This window comes from Diceros bicornis, chromosome 10, assembly GCF_020826845.1.
Source record: "Diceros bicornis minor isolate mBicDic1 chromosome 10, mDicBic1.mat.cur, whole genome shotgun sequence".
NCBI classification, from domain to species: Eukaryota; Metazoa; Chordata; class Mammalia; order Perissodactyla; family Rhinocerotidae; genus Diceros; species Diceros bicornis.
In genome coordinates this window covers 37,139,111-37,165,570 of record NC_080749.1, presented here as the reverse complement: position 1 = coordinate 37,165,570, position 26,460 = coordinate 37,139,111, and the positions used below count along the sequence as shown (strand labels likewise).

General features: G+C 34.7%; 1 protein-coding gene across 2 annotated transcripts in view; it reads right to left on the bottom strand.

Annotated features, from left to right (window-relative positions):
- GALNT13 (polypeptide N-acetylgalactosaminyltransferase 13) overlaps nt 1-26,237 on the bottom strand; it is a 666,195-nt gene extending 639,958 nt beyond the window's left edge. For both annotated transcript variants that reach the window (XM_058548993.1, XM_058548992.1), the window contains exon 1: nt 26,143-26,237. The gene's annotated coding sequence lies outside the window, so the exon portion shown is untranslated. The remainder of the gene's footprint in view (nt 1-26,142) is intronic.
- Nucleotides 26,238-26,460: the final 223 nt, after the last annotated feature.

Genomic DNA, 26,460 nt, shown 5'->3' with positions numbered 1-26,460 from the left:
TTAAGCTAGATCCATAATTAATGGAGACTTGCTGATCTATAAATCCTCGTGGTTTGCTCTTCCCCTTTCCCTATTTTTGTTTTATTTATGCAGTAGTAACAGATCAGTTAGATAAGGATCCACATCAGACTAAATATTTGCTCTTTTGAGAATTTGCCAATGTATGCATTTTAATTGACCTATTACACATGGCTGAATGAATCAAGTGATTCATCATGGTTAAGTCTCTTCTGATTACATAGGAAGAATGCAGCATTCTAGCATTCCTCCTTGCCTAGATTTTTAAGATTATTTGGTGTATATTCTTTTTCAATTTACATTCTGTCTTCTACTTTTTGGTAGAGTCCTCTTTCACATTTTTCTCTAGAGTAAGGAACATCTTATGTGTGCCCAGGTGAGACTAAAAAGTCATATAAGGCCTAAATATATGTAGCATTTGTTTCTGTGTATCGAAATCATTTTATGGCATTATAGTACATGTGGGGGTCTATTGTACAATACATTTTCATTTCATTTATAACCAAACTGAACAGGAGTGACAATGTGGAAATGAATAGAGTTTACTCCTGTTGAGCTTGAGAAATTGCATCTGACATGAAGTGAAAGGAAACGTGTGGGAGTGTTGAAAAGAAAAAAAAAAGGAAAAAAGAAAAAGAAAAAAACACTAAACTCTGTCAACAGAAAAAATTGTTATTATTTTCCCTTCACTTCAAGGAAAGCGTATATACCATGTCTTTTACCAATTAAAAGTGTCAGCATTGTTTGCAAGTTATTTCTTATTACAGTTTACTTAGTATAGTTTACGTTTATTATGTTGTATAGTCTCGAATAACTAAAGACAATATTTTGCCATCATTACTAATATAAACTCTTTCAGGAATATGTAATATTAAAATCATGTCAGGAAAACTCATGAGTGGGCAAGGCACTTAAAATAGCTCTTGATTTAGAAGTAAATTTCTAACCAACACTGCATGATAAATTGGCAGAATGAAAAGCTTACAAAAGAAGTAAATTTAAAGACAATGAGTGTGTCTAAACATGTTGTGGTAAAGATTTATTGTTTTATTTAGCCTCCAGCATCTTTTTCCCTTCTCTGATTAATAATGCCTTGTATTTCTTTCCTAGGACCATTATTTCTTCATTCACAGTCTGTATGTGATGGCTAGATTTGACTCCTTTCTTGACTGTTATGGACTGAATGCTTGTGTGCCCCCAAAATTCATATGTTGAAGCCCTAACCCCCAATGTGATGGTATTTGGAAGTAGTGCCTTTGGGAGGTAATTAGGTTTAGATGAGGTCCTGAGGGTGGGGTCCTCCACATGGGATTAGTGTCCTTATAACAAGAGGAAGGGAGAGAGAGATCTCTTTTTCTTCCATGTGAAGACACAGAGAGAAGGTCACCATCTACAAGTCAGGTAGAGAGCTGTCACCAGAATCCCACCACGCTGGCATTCAGATCTTGGACGTTATGCCTCCAGGACTGTGAGGAAATAAATTTTTGTAGTTTAAGCCATCCAGTGTATGACTTTCATTTGCATTTATGAGTTAGGCCTGGTCAATTGGTATATTTCATTCTTCTGGCCATAATGACTGAATCATGTAAGATTATTTGGTATAACTCAAACCATTAAGAGTTAGATCCAGATATTTTTAGAACTCCCTCAGCCTTTCTCAGCTGGTGTCCCTCATCTGAATCACAGCACAGAAATGATTTCAATGACTACTTTCTCAATTCTCCAAAGATAGTACCCCGTTATTACTATCCAAGATGCCGTGGAAGAATGTTAATTGTTCATATGCAATACTTCCATTGTCTTGAGACAATGAATGTCTTAAGGCATCAGGATTGAAATCTCTCATATTTAAATTCCAGTTGAGACAGTCTCCCTTACTGGGGAGTGTGAGATTGGAAGAAGGTAAAGCTAGAGCTACTAGGATTCTGTGGAGCTTAAGGAGGAAGCACCCACGCAATAGGTCAGAGCCAGGAGTTGGAAAAAGAACAGTCGCATGAACATATAGATCATGTCAGATCTGAATATGGCTCCAGACACCTTTAATACTCAGTTATTCAAAACAAACATTTCCTTTTAGCTTATGTCCACCTGAGTAAGATTTTCTGATACTTGCAGCAGAGGTCCTAATGGATATATTTATATGTTCGGACTTTGGAAGAAAATGAAATTTCATTTTATATTTCAATTATAAAATGTTATTACCAGATAGTGTGAAATAAAAAAATGTTCTACTCAACTGTTTATCAGAAATAGACAAGGAGAAATTGGGAAAGAGATCATAGAGGCTGCATGTTTAAGGCATAAACTAAGCAAAAGCATCAAACACCTCTACTCTACCCCCTTACGCCTTTGATTCTGGATTCTCTTGTGTTAGCTGAAGGGCAAATGTATTTTTTAAATAACTGGGGCAGAATTTCTCTAGTCCTATCTGCCTAAAGGGATTGGGATGAGGATGGGGGCGGGTGAACTTTTACATAAGGCCAGTTCTGCCACTTCATTAAGACTTGTGATGTGCCCAGGAGCCATCTGTATAACGTGGAAGTCCTTGACACAGCTTTGGTGCTTCAGCTACAGCTCCAAGAAGAGGGCACAATGTCCCATTTAAGAACCTGTTTACAGGTGATTTGTGGAATGAGAGTAAAATCAGGAGACACGTATAAATTATGCTTTCTTGGTCATATCAATCTAGGAACTGAAAAGAATAGAGTCACAATAATGTAGAACCAATCCTTTATTGTAAGGTATCCAGCCACCCTCAAAGCCCCCCCTAATTATAACTGGGCATCTCCTGGGGGGTTGCATATCTTGATCTTGACTTCCTCTTCTCAAAATGTGGTAATGAATACGGTGAAACAGTCATGAAGCCTCAGAGAGCAGTAGTTAAGAGGTCTGGCTTTGGTTCAAATCCCAGCTCCACCATTAACTGTGCGCTGGTGGGTCAATTAGTACAATGGAGACGGTAGCACTTTCCTTATACAGTCAAAGCGACTCAATAAGATTTTAAGCCTTAAAAGCTTAACACTATGCCTGGCACATTATACACTGTCAATCACTATTTGTTAAAATTACTATTACAGTTGTAATGACTCATGTCTCAATGTGTTTGTTAAGCACTAAGACCATAGAAGACTGAGCTTCCTAAGGGCTACCGAAAGTGCTACTTAAGAAGCCATTATTTAGAACGGAAAGAGAACTACCCAGTACAGCCCAGTCAAACATAAAACCACAAAAATAGTAAGAAATATGTTGTTTTAGGCCACAAAGTTCTGAAGTGTTTTATTATACAGCAATGGCTAGCTGGAACAGTAAGTATTTGTCTTTTTATTGCTAGTGTAAATAGAATATTTTCTTTTTTTCCCTCTTTCCAATTTATTGTTTGTATATAAGATGGTTATTTTTGTATATTATTTATTTATATATTAATATTTACTTTATACATTAAAATTTTAAGCAACCACTGTGTTAAATTCTCATATTATTTTAAATTGACTTAAAGTTAATTTTTAGCTCTTTCATATATAAAATCGTTATCATCTGTAAAATAGATATTTTAATTCTTTTAAAAATATTTATGTTACTTATTTTATTTGCATGTCTAATTGTATTGTCGGTACATCTAGAACAAGGTTAAATATGGTGGCAATACTGGGCTCACGTTTTATTGCCAACTTTAATGAAAATGCTTCTAGGTGTCTTATCTGGATTTAAAGAAAATCAATGTAGGAAAATTTCCCTCTATTCTTATTTTCCTTAGAGTTTTTAAATGGCTTTTTAAAATTTCAGGTATAGATATTAAGATTTATCAAATTTTAAAGCATCTTGCTCAGTCATTCTGAAGTAATATTTCTGATGAACCTTTTTATATAACATATAATTGGATTTGTTTTATTATTAAATCTGAGAGCCTTTTTCTTTAATAGATGATTTCTCTTATTTACAATTATTGTCATAAACAAATGTTTGGTTGAATTTGATCATTTTGTGTTTTAAATTTTTAATCTTTTTTTCTAATATTTGGTACATGGTCTATATTGTCTCTTTTGAATATGATTTTTTTTCCCCCATCAAATTACATAGAAGACTTACAGGCTGCTCTTAATTTTCTAATGGATACTATTAACACTTCAAATCATATAAGTAAACCTTTATTTCTTTATCAACTCTAAAATAATTCTTTAAACATAAAACTATAAAGATAGGAAAACATACTTTTATATTTTGTCCCACTTTCTCATCCTCTTTCCATCCTCCAATATATTATATTAGCATTTGATACTTTGTCTAGATTTATGTTATTTATATTTCTTATGGATCCAAAATTTATTTTCATTATTATTCAGTTTTAGATAGAATTTTAGTATTCTTTCACATAGCTTCATTATTCCTGAGAAACTGATTTTTATTTGCCTCTTGGCTGGTTGAGTTTGTAGTCAAATAGTTTTATTTTTCCAGGACTCATGGGTGCCAGAAACCTGAGTTTTTGCATGCTTGAGCATATATTTGTTCTTAGCTGGATGAGGGCAAGAACAGTTAGCAAAAGGGGTAATCAAGGATTCTCTATTGCTTCTAACTTATAAAACTTTTGGGTTTACAATTTGTACTTAGAAAAACAGTCAGGAGACAGGTTTAAGGAAGAAGATAAGCTTAGAACAAATATTTTCACCTACAGCACGTAGTTGATATTTTCAATAGGAAATATAGATCTGTAGTTCAGTAGAAAGATCAGACTTGGAAGGTAAAGGTATTAGATTTGTTAGCATATAGAGAGTAATTGAATTTATTAGCAAAGACCACGAAAAAAGAACATAGAGATAATTGATAGATGTCTGTGTAACATGATCATTTGACAGGGAAGTGGAAAAGAGAGTATTTAAGCAAGAAAGATTAGAAAACAGTCAGAGGTAGGAAGAAATTCAGGTGAGATCACTGTTGTGGAAGTCAAGTAGAGGAAAATGTTTCCAAAAGCAAGGTCTGGTGACCCAGGGCAAACACTATACATATAGGATAAGGAAGGCTAATAGTAAGTTCTAGAATTTTTAGTAAGTTAAACCTTCATTGTGTTGCCTTTCATCAATGTTAACCTTCATTAAAACAGTTTAGTAGAGTGCTATGGGCAAAAGCAGATTGTAATGGGAATTGCGATAGGAATGAATATCTAGTAAACTGTGTGAGAGAGCAAGCAAGAGTACAAGAGAATTGAAATATGTAAACCTCAAGGAACATTTTTTCCACATTCATTTCACTTTTAGATTCCAGAGAATTACCAAAGGTAAACTAAACACTTGGTTTGGCTGTATAGAATTCACATTAGTTACCGTCATTAGCATAAATTATCTATCATTAATGGATAATTACCAAGTCTAGAATATCTATGTCACATATTGTCAAAATGGGTCAGATTATTTTTTTGGAAAGTTATTTAGTTAAAACTAAACCCTTTTCATGAAGCCTCAGTCTTCATGAAACAGGAACTTGTGGAACATTACCTGGTACAAGATTTTCAAGAAATAAAAAGGCTACCAGCTCCGAGGAGACGTCTTATTGCACAGGAGAATGGGTCAGTGGTTTATCAAGTTCAGTGACTGTATTTTATGTCACATTCTGGTGTAAACATTTGGTGTGGAGCCTTGCATATTAAGTCACGGGAACATAATTTTTCTAGGAATCTGTGGTGTGAGGAAAAAAGGATATAAACTCTCTAGTCTCTTCACCACCACCCTGTCACCATCTCGTCTACCCCCACACCACCCCCCACTTCACTTCACCAGGTAGACATTGTTACAAAGATGGCAAATAAACAACGTTTTGTTGAGACAGGAAGCACTTGGCAAAGAATAATTATAAAAAGCAACAAGATCATTAAAGTTTTTAAGAAAGGAAATGAGACAATTGGCAGAAAGGATTATCTAATTATACAATCCATCCCCCAGCCTCCTGAGTGACTTCATTTAATCTAATTGAGACATTTATCTTTCCACTTTCGGTTCAAAACTTCTGTGAATTTCGTAGTTACAACTTTGTGAGGTCCTTGAAGGCACTTCTGCTTATATCTAAACGATGCCCACCTTGAGTGGTTTAAAGGTAGGTTGGTTGATTCTGTCATTAACTACAAAAGAAAAGAGAAAAACTGACCAAATTTCCTCTTGTTACAACTACATTTGTGGAGTTATACATGATTACTTTATCACCTTGATTTTTTTTCTATCTTGTAGAAAGTAATAGAGAGGCCTAATAACAACAACGGAGCTTTCCTAACTGTGATCTTTTGTATGTTAATTCTTCCATACTTGTCACATTAATAAGGTTGAAGCACATGAAATTGCCATTTTATGTGTCAAAATGGTCAAATATCAGCAATTTCATGTGCTTCATTAATAACCAATTGTAATTTAATTGCCATGATCTCTCAGGACCCATTTTGCAGCGTCCATCCCTCAGCCTGCAGCTCTTTCTTCTTTCTTCATGGATTAAAGCCTATTAATTCTTGGGATTTCAGTATAAGCGATGCTTCCTCCTAGAAGTCTTCCTTGACCTCTGTCTTAGTCTATTTGGGCTGCTATAACAAAAATACCGTAAACTGGGTGGCTTACAAATAAAAAACATTTATTTCTCACAGTTCTGGAACCTGGGAAGTCTAAATTCATGGCACTGGCAGATTCGGTGTTTGAGAGCTTGCATCCTCATTAATGTCCTTCTTCTTGCTGTGTCCTCACATAAGGGAAGGACAGGGGATGTCCCTGGGGCCTCTTTTAGACAGGCACTAATGCTATTCATGAGGGCTCCAACTTCATAACCTAATCACCTCCCAAAAGCCCCACCTCAAAATATCATCACGTTGGGGATTAAGTTTCAATATGTGAATTTGGGGGAGCACATTCAGATTATAGCAACGTCCATGCTAAGTTACATCTCCCTACCGCGGACTCTCATGCACACCTCCTTTACAGCACGTTTCACAGCTGTAATTTTACAATTATGTTTGTGATTATTTGATTAATGCCTGGCTTGCCCATCAGACTTCAAGCAACATGAAAGAAGAAATCATGTCTATTTTTGTTTATCATTTTTTCTCTATTACCTAACGCTATACCTGGCATATCTCATGGGCCAAATAATTGTGGGGTGGGTGAAATGAATGATCTTAAAAGTAAAAATTTTTTATATTCAATAAAGGCACTCTGTACTTACAAATTTATACCCAGTAAAGTTACAATACAGCATCTAAAAAGCTAAAAACACCTTATACATTCGTGTCTCTTAGTACTTAGAAAAATGGATATTTATTTTTCCAGCCTGTTATTTTTTATTCCAAGGAGATGTAGAGCTAATCTGACTCACTTAAAGGACAATGAGAAAATTCTAGATCTTATTATCAAAGATAACAATTCTACAGACATAAGTAATTTTTAACAACACAACCATATTCTTATAAATATTTTTAAGATAATTAAAATGGTAGAAAGTAACTGCTAGGAATATTTTAATAGAATTCTATTTCTTCACATAAGTTTTTGACTTATTTTAAATAGGATAAATATATTTCTTTTGGCCAAAAACTTTAAATGGTTTTTGGCACCTGACGTTGTTGAATTGTGTGTAACCAGAGTTTTACTCAATACTAAGTTAGAATCAATTCTAATGGACTAATTTAAAAACACTCTGCTCAGGTATTTGAACGGTTCAAAATTCAATAACATATATAACAGAATAATTATTTATAGGGATAAATAAAATCCCTTAGAAATCACTGTATGCCAGACTAGGCAAGTCAGTATTTATTCCTGAGATGGACATCAATGTAGAACATTAATCAAGCCAAGTGAAAATTGAATGCAATTAATGGTTTAAGAACTACAAATATTCTCTTAACTAGATTGAAAAATGGCTGATTCTGCATTGCATGGTAAACATGAAAGGAAGTCAGAAATATGTTGGCAAACATTCAGGAAACTTTGAGCACTTTCCCAAATATTCTAGGGGTTCCCACCAAGTAAACATGTAGATACTAAAATGTACAAAGAATAAACTCCTCTCCTTACAGGAACTGGAGGCTCTGCTTTGTGTTATAAGTGACTGCTAAAAAGGAGACTCAAAGTTCCTTCCAGGACTCGGTTTTGGAAACAAAATTCTAAATATTTTCCATTTATGAAGAGATGTATGAAAGCCCAAGGAAAGAGAAAAGAAATAAATATAACCAAAATTATTGTATATTCCGTTATTGCAAAAAGAGGGAGACGCAGGGAAGCAAAGTGATCTGTGGGCAAAAACCAGATCTTTTGCATGTGTACAGTCTCTACAAATAGTAAAGTATCAATACTTCTTTGTTAAATGAATGAATTAAAGAATTAATGGCTATGCAACTTTTTTTCTTTACACATCAAGCTTCACTCTTATCTAAAGATCCAGAATCTTACTTCTAATTATAGCAGATTCAGTTCTTATGGATATTACAAGATAAAATAGTCAAACACACACACACACACACTCACACACACACACTCACACACATAGAAGATAACAGTAAGGATATTTTAGGTACCAATACTTATTCTTGAAAAAAAGTATTAGCTTTTATTTTCCTTTTGGAGATACTTATTTTATGCAAACTTGTAAAGAGGATATGAAAAATTACAAAGTACAAATGAACAGCTCTGTATTTTCCAATAAAATAACCATGGAAGAAATAAACAAATGGAATTGATGAGAAAAAAGTCAAAGATACTAATGGTGAACACACCAGAGTAGCAGAGTGCCTGAAAATTCTAGGTACTTAATCAATATTCATTCACTGATCAAATGACTCTGAGTCAAAAAGAGAATTACTTTAAAAATTAAGTGCCAGTCTAGAGAAGAGCCCTTTTTCAATATATTTTGTAATCCAATGAAGATTTTTTGGGCAACTCAATATCCCGCACACTGTCCAAATACTAAAGATACAAACAAGACATGAAGACATGTCATAATATGTTATAAACATGACATAAGATATGAAGAAGACAAAGACGTAAACAATTACTTACAACACAAAAAGTTTAGCACTGTAGTAGAAGATGCATAAGGATCTCTAAGTGGGAAGGATCTGTATTAGATTAATGAAGGCAAGAGAGGAGGCATCATTTGGAATTAGGCCTTGAAGGATGAACAGGAATTTTACATATGAACACCAATATCTAATAGTTCAGAGAAAAAGATAACCAAAATAATTCCTTTATACACAACTAACTATGGACCTAAGCAATGATAATTGGAGTATATCTTGCTGCTGTAACTGCTATTAATACTACAATGTTATGTTTTGCTGTTAGTCCTTCTGTTAACAGTAATTCTGTGCCAATAATTCTTTCTTTTTAAGCACTTGTTACAAGAAGTCTATATAATGGATTTAATTTTAAAAGTATTTTTACGGAAAGAATTATATTTACATTTTTTATTTCCCTTAGAAGATCCAACAAAACCCCTGTCTTTGATTTTCATAAATTTTCAGAGTTCTAGTCCAAGATGGCCACATATGAGGCTTCTGAACTTACCTCCTCCCACGGACATACCAAATCTACAGCCAGACATGGAGCAATTCCCTCAAAGAAATCCAGAAACTGGCTGAGAGGACTCATATACATCAGGGGAACAAGAAAATACCCACACTAAAATGGGTAGAAGAGGCTGAGACACACTCTTGCCATAAACCCCACCCCTGGCACAGCAACATGCAATCAAGAGGGAACTCCCAAATCTCAGCTTCTCCCTGAGAAGTGAAGGGTTTGAACCCAACATCTAGTACCCCAACTTTTGAAACTTCAACCTGAAGGACAGGCCCCCAGAACACCTAGCTCTGAAAGCCAACGGGGCTTGTGTCCATGAGACTCACAAGACCACAGCAAACAAAGAAACAATTCTTGGACTGTCTAAGGACTCACTGAAGCTATCCCCCCGGGCTCAGCACAGAGGGAGCAGACAGAAAGACCATCTCCCAGTCTTTCCCTGAAACAAGCCTATTTGCCTACTTTAACAGCTGCTGCCTGAGGGCCTCATGTCCAATCAGCCTGCATTCAGGTGTAGACTGAGATCCTCCCCAGTGGGATACTGACAGGTCTTGGCATACCCTCTACTACTGGGAACCACTAGGAACAAAGAAGCCAGCTTAGACAATCACAAACGTTTGAGAGATAACCAAGAGCATGGACTGGGCTGAATGATAAGGTTCATCTCCTACACAAGACCACTCTGTCAAGGCTGGGAGAAGTGACTGTTTCATCTAATGTGCGCAAATCAACACAGAGAGTCAAGGAAAATGAAAAAACAAAACTCGAGAAACAAACTTTAATGAAAAGGAGGTAAGTGATCTACCTGATAAAGAGTTCAAAATAATTGATCATAAAGATGCTCACTAAGGCAGGAAAACATTGCATGAACAAAGTGAGAATTTCACAGAGATAGAAAAGATAAGAACGTACCAAACAGAAACAACAGAGCTGAAGAATACAATAACTGAACTGAAAATTCAATAGTGGGGTTCAACAGCGGACTAAATCAAATCAAAGAAAGGATTAGTGAATGCAAAGATCAGGCAATGGAATTCATCCAGAGGAGCAAAAAGGAAAAAAAAAAATGAAAAAAAAGTGAAGATAGCTTAAGGAATATATGGGACAATATCAAGTGGACCAATATTCACATTATAGGACTCAGAAGGAGAAGAGAGAAAGGGGAAGAAAGCTTAATCAAAGAAATAATGGCTGGAAACTTCTCTAACCTGGGAAAGAAACAGACATCCAGATCGGGGAAACTCAGAGAGTGCTAAAGAAGAAGAATCCAAAAAGAACCACATCAAGGCATATTATAATTAAACTATCAAAAGTTAAAGACAAGGAGACAATCTTAAAAGCAGCAAGACATGCATATATCATTTCAAATTAGTGTTTTCATGTTCTTTGGATAAATACCCAGAAGTGAAATAACTGGATCATATGGTAGTTCCATTTTTAGTTTTTTGAGGAATCTCTGTACTGTATGCACCCATGTGTTCATTGCAGCCTTATTCGCAGTAACCAAAACTTGGAAACAACCTAAGTGTCCATCAACAGATGAATGGATAAAGAAGATGTGGTATATATATACAATGGAATACCACCCAGCCACAAAGAAAAGACGAAATCTTGCCATTTGCAACAACATGGATGGACTTTGAAGGTATTATGCTAACCAAAATAAGTCAGATGAAAAAAGAAACATATCATATGATTTTACTCATATGTGGAAGATAACAAGCAAACAAACACATAAATACAGAGAACAGATTGGTGTTTATCAGAGGGGAAGGGGGTGGGGAGAAGGTGAAAAGGATAAAGGGACACATGTGTACAGTGACGGATGACAATTAGACTTTTGGTGGTGAACACAATGTAGTCTATACAGAAGTCAACATGTAATGATGTACACCTGAAATCTATATAATGTTATAAACCAATGTTACCTCAATGAAAAATATTTAAAAATAAAAATATCAGTAAGAGAAAAGCAGCTTGTGATATACAAAGGAACCCCTAAAAGACTAGCAGCAGATTTTTCAGCAGAAACTTTGCAAGCTAGAAGGGAGTGGCATGATATATTTAAAGTGCTGGAAGGAAAAACTGCCAACCAAGAAGAGTCTACACAGCAAAACTGTCCTTCAGAATTGAAACAGAGATAAAGAGTTGTCAAAATGTCAATACTACCCGAAGCAATCTACATATTCAATGTAACCCCTATCAAAATTCCAAGGGCATTTTTCACAGAAATAGAAAAAACAATCTTAGAACTTTTATGGAACCACAAATCACCCCCAAATAGCCAAAGCAATCTTGAGAAAGAAGAACAAAGCTGGAGGCATCACACTTCCTGATTTCAAACTATATCACAAAGCTATAGTAGTAAAAACTGTATGATGTTGACATAGAAACAGACACATAGATCAAAGGAATAGAGAGCCCAGAAATAAACTCATGTATATATTGTCAATTAATTTTCAACAAAGGAGCCAAGAATATACAATAGAGAAAAGACAGTCTCTTCAATAAATGGTATTGGGAATGCTAGACAGCCACATGCAAAAGAATGATACTGGACCCCTGTCTTACACCATACACAAAAATCAACTTAAAATGGATTAAAAACTTGAACATGAGAGCTGAAGCCATAAAAATCATAGAAGAAAACAGAGAGTAAGCTCCTTGATATTGGTCTTGGCAATGATTTTTTGGATTTGACACCAAAAGCAAAAATAATAAAAGCAAAAATAAACATGTGGGATGACATCAAACTAAAAAGCTTCTGCACAGCAAAGGAAAACATTAACAAAATGAAAAGGCAATCTAAAGAAATGGGAGAAATATTTGCAAATCCTATATCTGATAAGGGGTTAATATTCAAAATATACAAGGAACTCATACAACTCAATAGCAAAAAAAAAAATCCAATTTAAAAAATCAGCAGAGTAAATGAATAGACACTTTTCCAAAGAAGACATACAAATGGCCAACAGATACATGAAAAGGTGTTCAACATCACTAATCATCAGGGAAACGAAATCAAAACCAAAATGGGATATTATCTCACACCTGTAAGAATAGCTGTCATCAAAAAGACAAGAGATAAGCATTAGTGAGGATGTGGAGAAATGGAAGCCCTTGTGCACTCTTGGTGGGAATGTAAATTGATGCAGCCAGTATGAAAAACAGTATGGAGGTTTCTCATAAAGTTAAAAATAGAGCTACCATATGATCCAGCAATCCCACTTCTGGCTATATATCCAAAGGAAATGAAATCACTATCTCAAAGAGATTTCTGCTCCCCTATATTCATTGCAGCATTGTTTACAATAGCCAAGATGTGGAAACAACCCAAGTGGCCATGGATGGATGAATGGATAAAAAAAAATGTGGGATATAAATACAATAGAATATTTTTCAGCCATTAAAAAAAATAATCCTGCCATTTGCGACAACATGGGCATCATGCTAAGTGAAATAAGTCAGACAGAGAAAAACAAACACTATATAATCTCACTTAGATGTGGAATCTAAAAAACTAAACTCATATAAACAGAACAGATTGGTGGTTGCCAGAGGCAGGGGGTAAGGGTAGGGGAAACGAGTGAAGGTTGTCAAAAGGTACAAAATCCAGTTATAAGATAAATAAGTTCTGGGAATGTAATGTATAGCATGGTGACTATAGTTAACAATACTGTACTGTGTATTTGAAAGTTTCTAAGATTAGATCTTAAAAGTTCTCATTACAAGAAAAAAATTTGTAACTACGTGGTGATGGATGTTAACTAAACTTATGTGGTAATCATTTAGCAATATATACATGTATCAAATCACTATGTTGTATAATTTAAACTAATAAATGTTATATGTCAATTATATTTCAATGGAACTGGAAAGAAATAAATTTTCTTTTCCGTCTTTGCTATATTGTTTTTTTAAAATCAAGGTCTCTTCTGTCCCCTCTCGGTCCTCTTGCATCAATTGTCCACTTAAGTGTGGATTTTTCTTGCAAAATCTTACTCATACTGCACTGTCTTGGTTTTGTCACCAGGTATATACGTGGATATTCTGGAGTCCCTCAGCTAAAATTGAGTTTCCAGGTGGGCCTATTGATTATTCACTCAGTTCTCCAAAGAGAGCAGGAAACAAGATGGTGTGGCTTATCTCTAGCAGCACTTTTTTGGTAAAATGGAATTTTGTGCTGTTGGAAAGCATTTGTTCAAGTTGGCTATTCTACAAATTTCTCTATAACCATGAAATTTTCTACAGAATAAAGTAACTTACAGAGGACTCAAGTGTATGAAAGATGCCTTACTTTACAGAAAACCATTAGGATCCACATAAACCTTTCATTTTACCTTCCATTCTGTGTTTCATGTAAGTACGACACTTTGTTTCCCTGAAGAGATGAGAAAATATCAAAAATCAAATTTGAGTGTCTGAGCTAAACTAAAACTCATGGGAGCTTTTTGTGAGTGCTTGAGATGGAATGCTTTCTCCATCTCATGAAATCACAAAGAAGGAAGTAGGCTACAGTTCACCATATTCAAGCCAATGAATTATGTAAAATTCTATAAGGAATAAACAGGGAAACATTTGTGCCATTCTACACCTTGTCTCAAATTATACTCAATCATCTTTGTATTGTGTCTTACAGATCATTTTTAACATGTGGTTATTTTATAAATTAAAAATAAAAAATGTTTCAAAATAACATTACAATCAGAATGTAACCGAGCAAAAAGAGGCTCGTTCTGCTTGCCACAATCTGGTGCCAATCAATTTGCAAATGACTTAGTGGTTGAGAAAGGAAAGTTTATACGATTAGCTAGCGTAATCAGAAGATGGTGGACTAGTGTCCTAAAGAACCATCTTAAAATCAGACAGAATCTTGAGGCAGTTATATAGGGTAAATGGGCAGGGAAGGAGGGGATTTAGGGACAGCTGGCATCCAGTGTGACGAACTTCAAGGTGCCAGATCATCTCTTTCTTCTGTCATTTGTGTTGGATACCAACGCAGAGTTTTTCTTTCTGGAGGTCATCATGTTCCTCTGGAACTCAGAGAACAAAGTTATTGTCTTATCATGGCTGGGAGATATATGTAAGCAAGAATCATAGAACTAGCAGATAACATATTTTGCAAAAGGGAGAGGTGCTTAATCATCTAGGCTATATGCAGGCTAGAGTGCATTCTCAGAGACTAGTGAGTCAGGGTCATAGTTACAATATTGCTTCCTTTCCCTAAGATGGCTTCCCTCATGCTAATTTAAGATCTAGCTGTTACAAGAAAAGTAACATATTCCTTCCTCAAAATGTTCCTCTGGAAAACATGTGACTTTCTCTACCTGACTGACCTCACTTCTTTTGATGGCTTAACAATATGTTTCATAATCATCTTAATTGTAGATAGAAAGCCATATGACTTAGAAGCCTACATTAGCAAGTAAAAACTTGGGATACTACACTAGAAAAAAACTTTCCATGTCTTTTTTTTTTTTTTTAAACCAGAAGATTCCTGGGCAAAGCCATTTTGATGTCCTGGTTGGATCTTCCAAGAAATCTAGAGTTGACAACATCCAGGATAGATCTTAATGCCTAGATTGGAGAGAGTGGCACAAAAATCCATCACCTAAAGGCATGATTTTAGAATTTCCCATGCTATGAGCTAAAACCTCTGTGAAAGCTGCATTTTGCTGCAGTTTCCCTGCTCCCCACTCAGTAAAAACCCCTATGCCTAGGAGACCCCAGAAGACATTAGAAACTTTGTAAGGTTAAGGTTGTTTCTTGTGATTGACTAGAATTTATTGGCCAGATAACTAGCCCAGCCAAGAAGACTTTTGCTCATTATCTGATGTAATTGTCATGTTAGCCGTGAAAACTGTATTATGTAAGCGCTCATAGCGTTTATATCTTTTTAATGGTCCCCTGTGTAATCCACTTTAAAATTGCAGGTGACTGCTAACAACCCCAGGAGTGATGCCAATGTGTTTCACACACCTGATCAATCTTAGCATTTGAGAGATTAACTCCATAAAATACTGCTTACTGCTTACTGACCACTGCTGTAGACCACACAACATTGATCCTGCTCTGTTGACTTGCAGTTCCTGGACATCCACTATCTCGCAGGTGAAACGGTTCTCACTCTCTGAGACAAAATCACAGTCAACTTTTGTTCTCATTTTGTGTCTTTTTTCTAGGCTTAAACAACCAAAGCTATTGGCTTTGTGCCTTCAGAATCTTCAAATCTTTGTTTCCACTCTTTGACAGGTCTACAGCCGAGGTTGCTGCCAATCAGTCTTCTTCGTACACTTCATTTTCCCTTTGTGAATTTTCAGCACGGAGAAGAGGTTTCACTTAACAAGTGATGCATTGTCTTTTACTCTGCGTAATCTGACTTCTCCATGATCTAATGACATCAACTGTCCTACGCTGCTATTATAATGGCTCTGGGCCAAATGTGTTGTCTTAGAGTTGATATTACAGCTTATGAATTTAAATCTTAGGTCATCTACTGGAATAAGACTTAAGATTAAAATTAGTTTTGTATATGTTATTTTCCTTGAGATAAAATTAAACTATAACAACCCAGCAGGAAAGAAAAAATGTTTTATTGACTCAGTTATAGACCTAACTTTGAGGCTTAACCTCAAGAATTGACGTCAAAAATCACTTATCACATATATTGGTGTGGTGGTAAATGTGCAAAGAGAACTATTTTAAAGCCAAGTTTCTTTAGGAATTTAGAGTTTACAACATTAAAAAAGATTCTAAGTGCACATCGATACTTAGAAAATAATATGCATGTGTATAAAATTATATATATATATGTATGCACAGACATACATTTTGATTACAAGCTCCTTGAATAAAAGGGTCTTTTATATGTTCTTATGTGTGAATATATATGTGTATGATTATAAATATATATGTATATACAGAGATGAATTGTCACTATGTTTAGAGTATAGAGTAAATTTCCGTCAATATACCTTTGTTGAATATAATTAGGTAAAAATTTTCAGTCATACATAGGAACAAAATATTTTATGTTTATCTTTAAAACATTTTGACTTTTTTTCAAAATATTTTGTCCATTACAAGGATGCACTCTTTTATGAAAGAGATGTTGCGTCTGAAATAGTTAGTGGCCTAAAGCCACCAGTCCAAACTTGTCCAAGACTGTTAAGAAACTAAAAATATCTTTTGCAAATATATATATAGCTAGACTATAGTACCCCATAAAGAAAATTGAGAGAGAGGGCACTAGAAAAAGCAAGCTTTTCTCTTTTTGTTAAGAAAAATAGACACAATGTTTTCATGTGTTTTCAAGGCCTAATATGGATATTTATATATTTATTAAATTTTCTGCTTCATAGAAAGGAAGCAGCTATTCTATGAGTTAGAAAGGCAAACTAAGGGTATTCTTTTAATTGACTGGAAGAACAGTGATAAGGAAATCAACTACCTGTGTCTGACAAAGAAATGATGTTTGGCTTATAAAAGGTAAGCAATTGGGCAACGCTTTGACACTGAAGCCTTGAAATTTTAAGACACATTGCTAGCCAAGATTGTTTTTCATTGAGATCTAAAATTTAGGACAAATCAAAGAAGAGTTTAAGAAAGTATCAGTAAGAAAGGTGATAGCATGTGCCTTGAAGATTTCTTTCGCTCGAAAATTCCTCTAGAAATGTCATGTCAAAATATATCACTGCAATATAGTGGGGCAAAGATGGTGTCATTAATAAATAATTCTGGGGCAATTAATATCTATATGAGGGGTGCAGAAGTATCTTGACCCTCTACCTCACACCATACACAAAGAGTCAACTCTAAATGATTTTCAGATGTAAATGTAGAAAATAAAGCAATAAAATATTTAGAGAAAAATGGAACATCTTTGTAGCCTTGCAGTAGGCAAAGATTTTGTCTTTGTCTACACAATGACAGAAAAATTGATAAATTTAACTATGTTAAAATTAATTACTTGTGCTTATCAAAAGAGAACATTAAGAATAAAAAGGCAATCCCAGAAAGAGGGAGAAGACATTTATGCCACATATATTCAACAAAGCATTCACATCAAATTACGTAAAGAACTCAAAATCAATTAAAAAAAAGGAAACAAATGGAAAAATATACAAAAGACTTGAGCAGACAATTAAAAAAAGAGTATATCCAACTATTCAATAAACGTAATCAAAATTTGCTCAGCTTATCAGTCATCAGAGAAATGAAAGTTAAAACCGCAAACATATCAGTACACGGGCTCTAGAATGGCTGAAATGATAAAAACAGAAAATGTATTGAAAAGTATATAGAAAGACTCAAATTCTCATGCACTGCTTATTTGGCAGCTTCCACTAAAACTGAACATAAGCATAACCCATGGCCCAGAATTCCACCACACTCAACAGAAATACATACATATATTTTCCAACAGACATGCACTAAGATGTTCATAGTAGCACTATTCATAATAGCCCTAAGTCAGAAACTACCCAAATGTTCATCAGGATAAATGAATTGTGACACATTCACCAAATGAAATACTACACAACAATGAGAATAAATGAACTATAAACTTGTTTTAATATTATAGGTAAATTCCAAAACAATGTTGAGAGAAAAGATTTAGACTCAAAAGAATACATTTATTAATAAATATTATTAATTTTATTAATATATAATATATAAAAAAGAATGAATAAAAAAATATCTATATCACAAGCAAAAAAAAAAAAAAAAGAAACTAACCCATAATCTAATTAATCCATGATGCTACAAGTTAGGATAGCAGTAATTTTTGCGAACTGTGTACTGACTAGGGGCTGGTATTATTTATTTATTTTTTTCTTTCTGTATTTGAGCCCTGGTTACATGGGTATGTTCAGCTTTTAGAAATTTATTGAACTGTACGTTTATGATATGTGCACTTTCAGGCATGTATATCAATTAGTAGAAAAATATCATCTCTGAAATATTATTAAGAAATTGTACTTTTATTCAACAAAACATAAAAAATTCACTGTTGTGGAGGAGATATATGAATTTTTAAAAAACATACTTTCTTTTACAGTCTAAGAACCCAGTACCACTTGATGGCCATGTATTTAAGTAAGAGTTTTAGACTTTCTAATGTTATTAAAACCCTTGATAAAATATTTAAATTTTAATATACAAAATAGCAGATTCAAAGAAACAAATAATGATACTTTGGCCTCATGACATAAATTAATCTATGCTTAACATTTGAAATTTAAAGTTAAACAAACATTCCCTTTATGAAAGTAAATCCAAAACTAGAGTTTCAGGCCCAATCTATCATTTGAGCATTTCTGTCTGCAGAGTGGGAAATGGAGATAGCAGAAATCACCTGGCCAGAACAAGAGGAAACAATTCGATGGAAGCATTAAGGAAGCCAAAGCATTTCTCTGGCCTGCATTCCACAGATGCCCAAACCAAATGCTAGTTAAGCTCTGTGACCTACATGCTAAGCCCTGCCACAGATTCTGGAATCAAATATACAGGGCGATGTCTTAAAAATCCTATCCAGGAATTCAGTAGTTTGGTAATATCAATGCTGTAGTTCTTGATATTTCTCTAGACTAGCATTTTTTTTTTTTTATAACCAGCTCTTTTATATATACAGCCTGTTTCTATAACCAGCTCTTGCCTTTTGCTTGTTAAGCAATTCTTCTCTAGTAACCCAGTTCCTGTTACTTGGTTTCTGTTTTCAAGGATCTGTCCAGGAATGTCCTGCCTCACATCTCAGTCCTTTCTGGACAGAAGTCTCACTGTTCTGCTTCCTATTTTTACCATGGCCTGCAGTCTCTGTGATTCTCACTGGATTTTCTTGGTGCTGATAGGCTGAGTGTCTCTGGACAATGACCTATTGTCTGTTCCCAAGCTTTTCTGAAACCATGCTCTGCCTGCAAGCCAGGACATTCACCTGTCACTCACTCCTCACCAGAACTCCAAGTCCCTGCATAGATTTTCACCAATGCTAGTTTCCAGACTTTTTTCTCAACCATGTCACCTCATCATGGAAAATATCCTAAGGTAGCCACAGTCTGATATGCATTATGCATCTGCTTCTCTAGAATCCCACACTCAGCTGATTTCTGAGGTGCATTCCAAGCTCAGTGGATTTTTCTCATCTCTGACTCCCAACCGTCTCAACCAGGCTCTTCTGCCAACTCCAGTGAGAAGGCAGCAGAAATGAAGAACAGAATAAGTTTATTTGTTTATTTTTTGAGGAAGATTCGCCCTGAGCTAACATCTGTGCCAATCTTCCTCTATTTTGTATATGGGTCACCGCCACAGCACAGCTGATGAGTGGTGTAGGTCTGCGACTGGGATGGGAATCCGCCAACCAAGGCCTCCAAAGCCAAGCACGCGGAACTTGACCACTATGCCATGGGGCAGGCCCCAGAATTCATTTCTTTTTGATTCAGTCAGGCTCATGATTCAAAAAGACAAGAAACAGCCTGGAATTCCCCATCCTTGACAATGTTTACCACATCCTGCCCCACTTGGGCATGCATTAGGGCATTGAGGTGGAACTAACAGATAGAAAAAGGTGAGAAAAGCAAAAGAAGAAGCAAGAAACAAAAAAGAAGAGTGTGAGATAAAAGGAAGAATGTCAGAGCAGTTTTAGCACTACTGTTTCTCATTCATCTGTTACTATTAAGTCTTCTTTGTAGAACACACACTACCGCCATAGCCCCTTTCTCCACTATTTGCTTATTCTGGCCTTGCCCAATTTAATCAGTCAGTGTGTGTCCATTTATCTTTGATTTTTTTTTTTTTTAAACTACGAAGAGCAAGCTCTGGTTGTTCTAGACCTGTCCTCACCCCTAACCACATGACATTGGAAACATCACTAAATCTAGTTGGTTTCCTCATTTAAAATGGTTTGTTTGGATTAATCAGGAATTCTCTATATTTCGGGGAGTAAAATTCCTTTTATGTGCTCAAGTCATAAGGTTCATGAGAATGCGAGTGTGTCCCTGACTTAGTTGGAATGAAGTGAAGGACAGAAGACTGACTGCTAGAACTATGGTGAATACTCCCGGCTCCAGAGCCAGACAACTAGAGTTTGAATCCTAACTTCCCCATTTATTCATGACATGACATTGGGCAATTACATAGATTCAAGAAGCCTCAGTTTCCTCACCTATAAATTGTGGATAATAACAGGGTTGACTCCATTGGGATGTTGTGACTCAATAAATAGAACATAGACATCACTCAATAAATATTTATCACTGTAAATATTTATCTTGCGGTCTACTGGTCAATGTCCAAGCACAACAGAATAATGGAAAGAACAGTGAAGTACAAATAAATCAGGACACAGTTTCAAATCCTGCTTTGGTCACTTGGCCACTGTGGTTCCTTGGATGAGTGACTTAACCTGACACTTCCTCATCTATAAAATGTGATTAGAATAGAAAACTTTTAAAGTGTCTTCCAATTCTAAGATGTTACAATTATCCTACCTTTTATTTTAAAAGTCTTTTAATACTTGTGGGGCTCAATAGTGGCTGAATCTTACCAAACTGTAGTTCAGCACCAAGACTTATCATAACTCCAGGATTCAATGTTATAATGAAATATATTTTCCAAATAAAGGATTCTGTTTTAAAATATTATTTACTATCATATTTTGAAGTTTATATTTATCATGCTTTTCTTTCGGCCAGGTTGACCCAATAATTTTGTTTAAAATAGCAAAAGAGGTATTTTATTATTAAAGATGTATTGTATTACCTTTGATATCATATAATTAAGGGGCATAAAAAAGGCAGAAATACAATTGTATTAAAAACATCAGGGGGCCGGCCCTGTGGTCTAGTGTTTAAATTCGGCATGCTCTGCTTCAGCAGCCTGGGTTCAGTTCCCAGGCACAGACCTACATCACTTGTTGGCAGCCACGCTGTGGCGGCAAACCCACATACAAAATAGGATGATTGGCACAGATGTTAGCTCAGGGTGAATCTTCCTCAAGCAAAAAGAGGAAGTTTGGCAACAGGTATTAGCTCAGGGCGAATCTTCATCAGCAAAACAAAACAAAACAAAACAAACCCCATCAGTACAGTACATGAAGTTGCAAGTATTTCACTATACATTTTTTAGCTACCAGTCTTTGCTGTGAATTTTTGTATTTTCTTTTCATTTATTTTTGCCTAAAATAATAAACCGTACAGAGAAGGAAATTTTCATTATAAGCCATAGGGGAATCGAATGTCAAATAACTTCAGATTAAATTATCTGTGGGCATATGGACAGAAGTGTGTGTGTGTATGTGTGTGTGCACGTTTCAGTATGCACAAGATATTTTATATTTCTATAATATAGTATTACATTTTATTATATATAAAATATATACTGTATAATATTATATAAATATATTATTATATATTATGTATAAATTATAATAGTATATATTATTGTACATAATATTGTACATAATAATATATATTATATTATATCTCTTTGACTTCACACACACACAATTTAAGGTCCTAAGCTTTGCTAAAAAGTAATCTGGAAGCAAACAGACATTACATACAAGATCTGCCAACCACTAAGAAATAACATCCACCTAGTAATTAATGTTAATTCTGGAAGTTCACTATCATTTTCTAATTTATTTGGAGAAAAGCCACTGGATTTGAGAGGTTCCAGCTCTTACTGACATCACATAGCCAAAGCACATCCCTTGATGTGTTTTCCCTTCCTGCTCTCTCCTTTCCCTTCTCCCTTCCCTTCAATTTTTCTCTTAGTAATGCTGTATGTGTTTTCTATTGATGCACAACCAATTACCAAAAATTTAGCACCCTAATACAGCACACATCTATTATTTCACAGCTTTCGTGGGTCAGGACTCAAAGCACAACAGCTTAGGCTCAGGCTTTTGAGGGTTCTCATCTGAGGGCTCACCTAGGTAAGAATCTGCATCCAAGCATCAGCTTATTAGGAGAATGCATTTCCTCACGGCTGTTGGAAGACACCCTCACGGCCAAGGCTGCCCACAGCTCCCTGCATTGCAGCCCTCTCCATAGGCAGATCGCAGCCTGGCTGGCTGCTTCTTCAAGGCCAGCAGAAGGGTCTCTGACTCTGTTCTACTAACACAGAATCTTATACAATGTTAACATAATCATAGGAGCAAAATTCCATCACTTGTTCAATATAATGTAACCTAATCAACAGAGGGACCTTTGGCACAAGGATATGACTCATTGCAAGTCAACTTAGTCTGCCACACCATAGGATAGCAATTTTGTAACTGTTTTCCAAAGATCACCAGTCAAATTTACCCACACTGCTGACCTTCAGCCTTAGTACAGACTCCATTGAGATTTTCTTTTTCAATCAGAAACAATGTTTTTAACTCCCAAAAAACAACTAATGCTAATATATTGACCCCACTTGAACTTTATCTCCACAGGGTCAGTTAAATATGAACATCTACTATTTGCACATATTTGATTGGCAAGCACTTTATAAAATATTGATGTTTTCAAAAAACAGTGTGAGTCTCATGAGAATACCACTGTTTTGTTTAAAATTTATACTGAAAATTTTGTTCTTTCTAACGACAATGAAAATACACTTCTACTTCTCCACTTCTTTTAAAAAACAAAATGAATATTATTTTAACATAGTATTATTATTCACAGTGAATTGTGAAAATGGAGAAGATAGAGAATTGAGAGTGACCGCAGCATGTAGTAAAGAGATTTATTAATGCACTCATCAAATCTCCCCAATCTTTTCATAAAAACAAATAAATAACTAGGACAGTGAAAAGAAAAGAAAATCCATTGATGTCTAGAAAAAATCTAGTGACAAAATATCCCTATCAGCTTCTGAGAATACAAGTTGGTGGTGTCAAACCACCACCTGTAGCATGACCTATGCAAGACAAAGATCACGTAGGGTAGAGAAAGGGAAGCTCCAGTGGTACTGAGAGCTCAGAAATAATAAGTAACCCAAAAAGTTCACATGCAAAAGGAGAGTACTCTCTCTTTGGAATCCTCAGCCATGCAGATCTAAGAATAATCCATGAAAGTTGAATAAGGATACACTGGCTCCAATTTGAGGGTGAGTTCCAAAATAAGGAAAATATCAGAGGGCAATAGTTAAGTCCACCCATGAAGGATTTTGGAATTATTGAACAAAAATTCTCTTATGGAAAGACAGAGACCCAAGGGAATAAAAAGCTTCTATGAAAAGATGGCAAAATGAGAGGCAAAAACCCTAGGAATAAAGAAGAAAGAAGTTTCATATTCTGGGTAGTAGATGGGAAGAAGTCTCAAAAAGGCAGTTCCTAGAACTGTGAACATGGCTACACAAAGAAGTTATATTTTTAATCCTTTGCAGTTACAGCAGAAGAGAGCTATCAAAAAGTGAAGCCACTGACTACAAAGTCAACAGTACCACAGCATGTAAACAGAGGAAAAGAGCAAATGTAAATTAAGAAATTTCTAAAGTGCTCTATGAAAAGTATAAATCAGAAAGTGAACATGTCAAAAATGAGATTATAAAACAAGAGGAGGACTTGAAAATAGAGTTTTCAGAAATAAGTGCAGAATTAGAAAAAAAAAAGAAAAAGCTTTTTTTCCAATAAGGAAAGCTCAGCTAGAATAAATTTGAATGAAGAGATACCATGGAAGACAAAATAATGAAAACAAAGAATAAAAAGGAGGAAAAATAACAAACAGAAATTATACATATGGATGGATGCATGGGTGGGTAAGTAAGTAGATAGATAAAAAAAGAAGTTATAACAGATATAAGAGGTGATCCTAAGAAGGAAAAAATATTATCATCACAAATAATAGTATTATAACTCATATAATCCTAAAAAATAAAAGGCTTGAACCTGCATATTTGCAAGGGTACATTGTGTAGTTGGAAAAATTATTGGAGAATGATCAACAGTGAGACAACTTCTAGTAAAACCATTGGGCTTAAAGTTAAAGAAAGAATTCTTGAGCATCTGGGCAAAAAGACAAAATCAGGTATAAGGGAAAAATGATCAGATTGGCAACAAACATCAACAGCAATACTTCATAATACATAACAATGGAGATATAAATACTCAAGGAAAAGTGTGAGCTCAGGACTTTAAACCAAGCCAAACTGATTTTCAATCACACTGTTATAAATTTGCAAGAGCACAGGGAATATTGATCCCAAGATCCATCGCTGAGAATTTATTAGAGAAGGAGCCCACCATCTAAGGAGTGAATTCAGGAGAAGTTTCAGCATTTTAACTTTAAAATTATGACTAAAATAAATTGAATATATGTAACTGTAAAGCTAACACCAATCAATGGAGATAACATGACCAAATACAGTGTAAATATGTTTTCTGACAAAAGAAATATATTACAGCTAATAAATAGTAAGATAGGCAGAGTGCATGGAATACACAAATTCACTACCTCATAGGATGTGAATTGATATAAGAGACTATCATTTCTAACTGAATTCTGGGGCAAAGGGAGGGAAGAATGAAGAAGTTACTAGCTAATTTCATTATTGTTACATTATGAAAGTGGTAGACAGTATCAATAAAAGAATAGACTAAGTGTATATATTAAGGAAAAAATATATATATATTAGGGAAAAAATACAAACCTTCAGTACACACTAAGTAAATGGGCATATTTCCAACTTAATCAAAACTGATTCAGAAAAATATATATATACATATGCCCTGCACACATGCACACACACATATATGTATACAGAGAGGGAGACAGGGAGAGAGAAAAGGAGAATGATAAACAAAGGGGGAAAACTATAAAAAATTGATGAATACTGGTAATGGGAAAACAGGAGTTTTTCATACAATTGTTGAAAATATTGTTATTCTGTACGTTTGATTCAAAATTTTGAAAACTTTTAATATAATACACATTAGTAGATCTAAGAAGAAAATACATAATTCATTAAATTAATAATTAACAGAAATTGCCTTAATATAATAAAATTCGTATTTCTCCAATTCAAAAGTCAACACTTAATTAATGGAGATATTCTAGCAGCATTACAAAGACAGTCTGGAAGAAGACAAGTGTACCTAGCATCTTCAGGTGCATTTCCCATTAAATTGGAGGTATTATCTAGCCCAATTGGGTGGATGGAGATATATATACACACACATATATATATATATATGTGTGTGTATATATGTGTGTGTGTGTGTATGTGAGTGTGTGTGTATATATATACACACACACATACGGCATAAAAATTTGGAAGAAAGATTATCCTCATATGCAGAAACTATAATATTAGAATTAGAAAACCCAAAGAATCAACGAGAACCTGCTACAAACAGTAAGAGTTTAGTCAAGTGACAGGATATAACATCCTCACATCAATAGTCTTAGCATTTATAAGAAGGAGCAATAACCACTTAAAAGATATAATGGAAATGAGGACTCTACAATAAAATAATAATAATAATAATGGTAATAATGTATTTAGGCATAAATGTTTAAAAGTACAATAAAAGATATGAGGGAAAATATAGATACTCATGAAAGACCCAAAAGATATACGATCAAATGGAAATGCATACCTTATTCTTGAGTATGAAAATTCAACTTCATAAAGGTGTCAATTCCAAGTTAATTTTGTAAATGTAGTCAATCCCAATAAAAATATCATGATGTTCTTCCTTGGAGCAAGACAAGTTGATTAAAAAGTTCATAAAAAAGAATAAACAAACAAAGTCAGCAAGGAAAGCCTGAAAAAGTATGCAGTGTAGGAAATTATCATATCTAAAATTAAAACACTTTAAATCCTCCCTAATTTAAACAGCATCTTATTATTTCACTAATAAACTGAAAGATCAACGAACGTAAATAGAGTATCCAAAATAGGATCATACATAGGT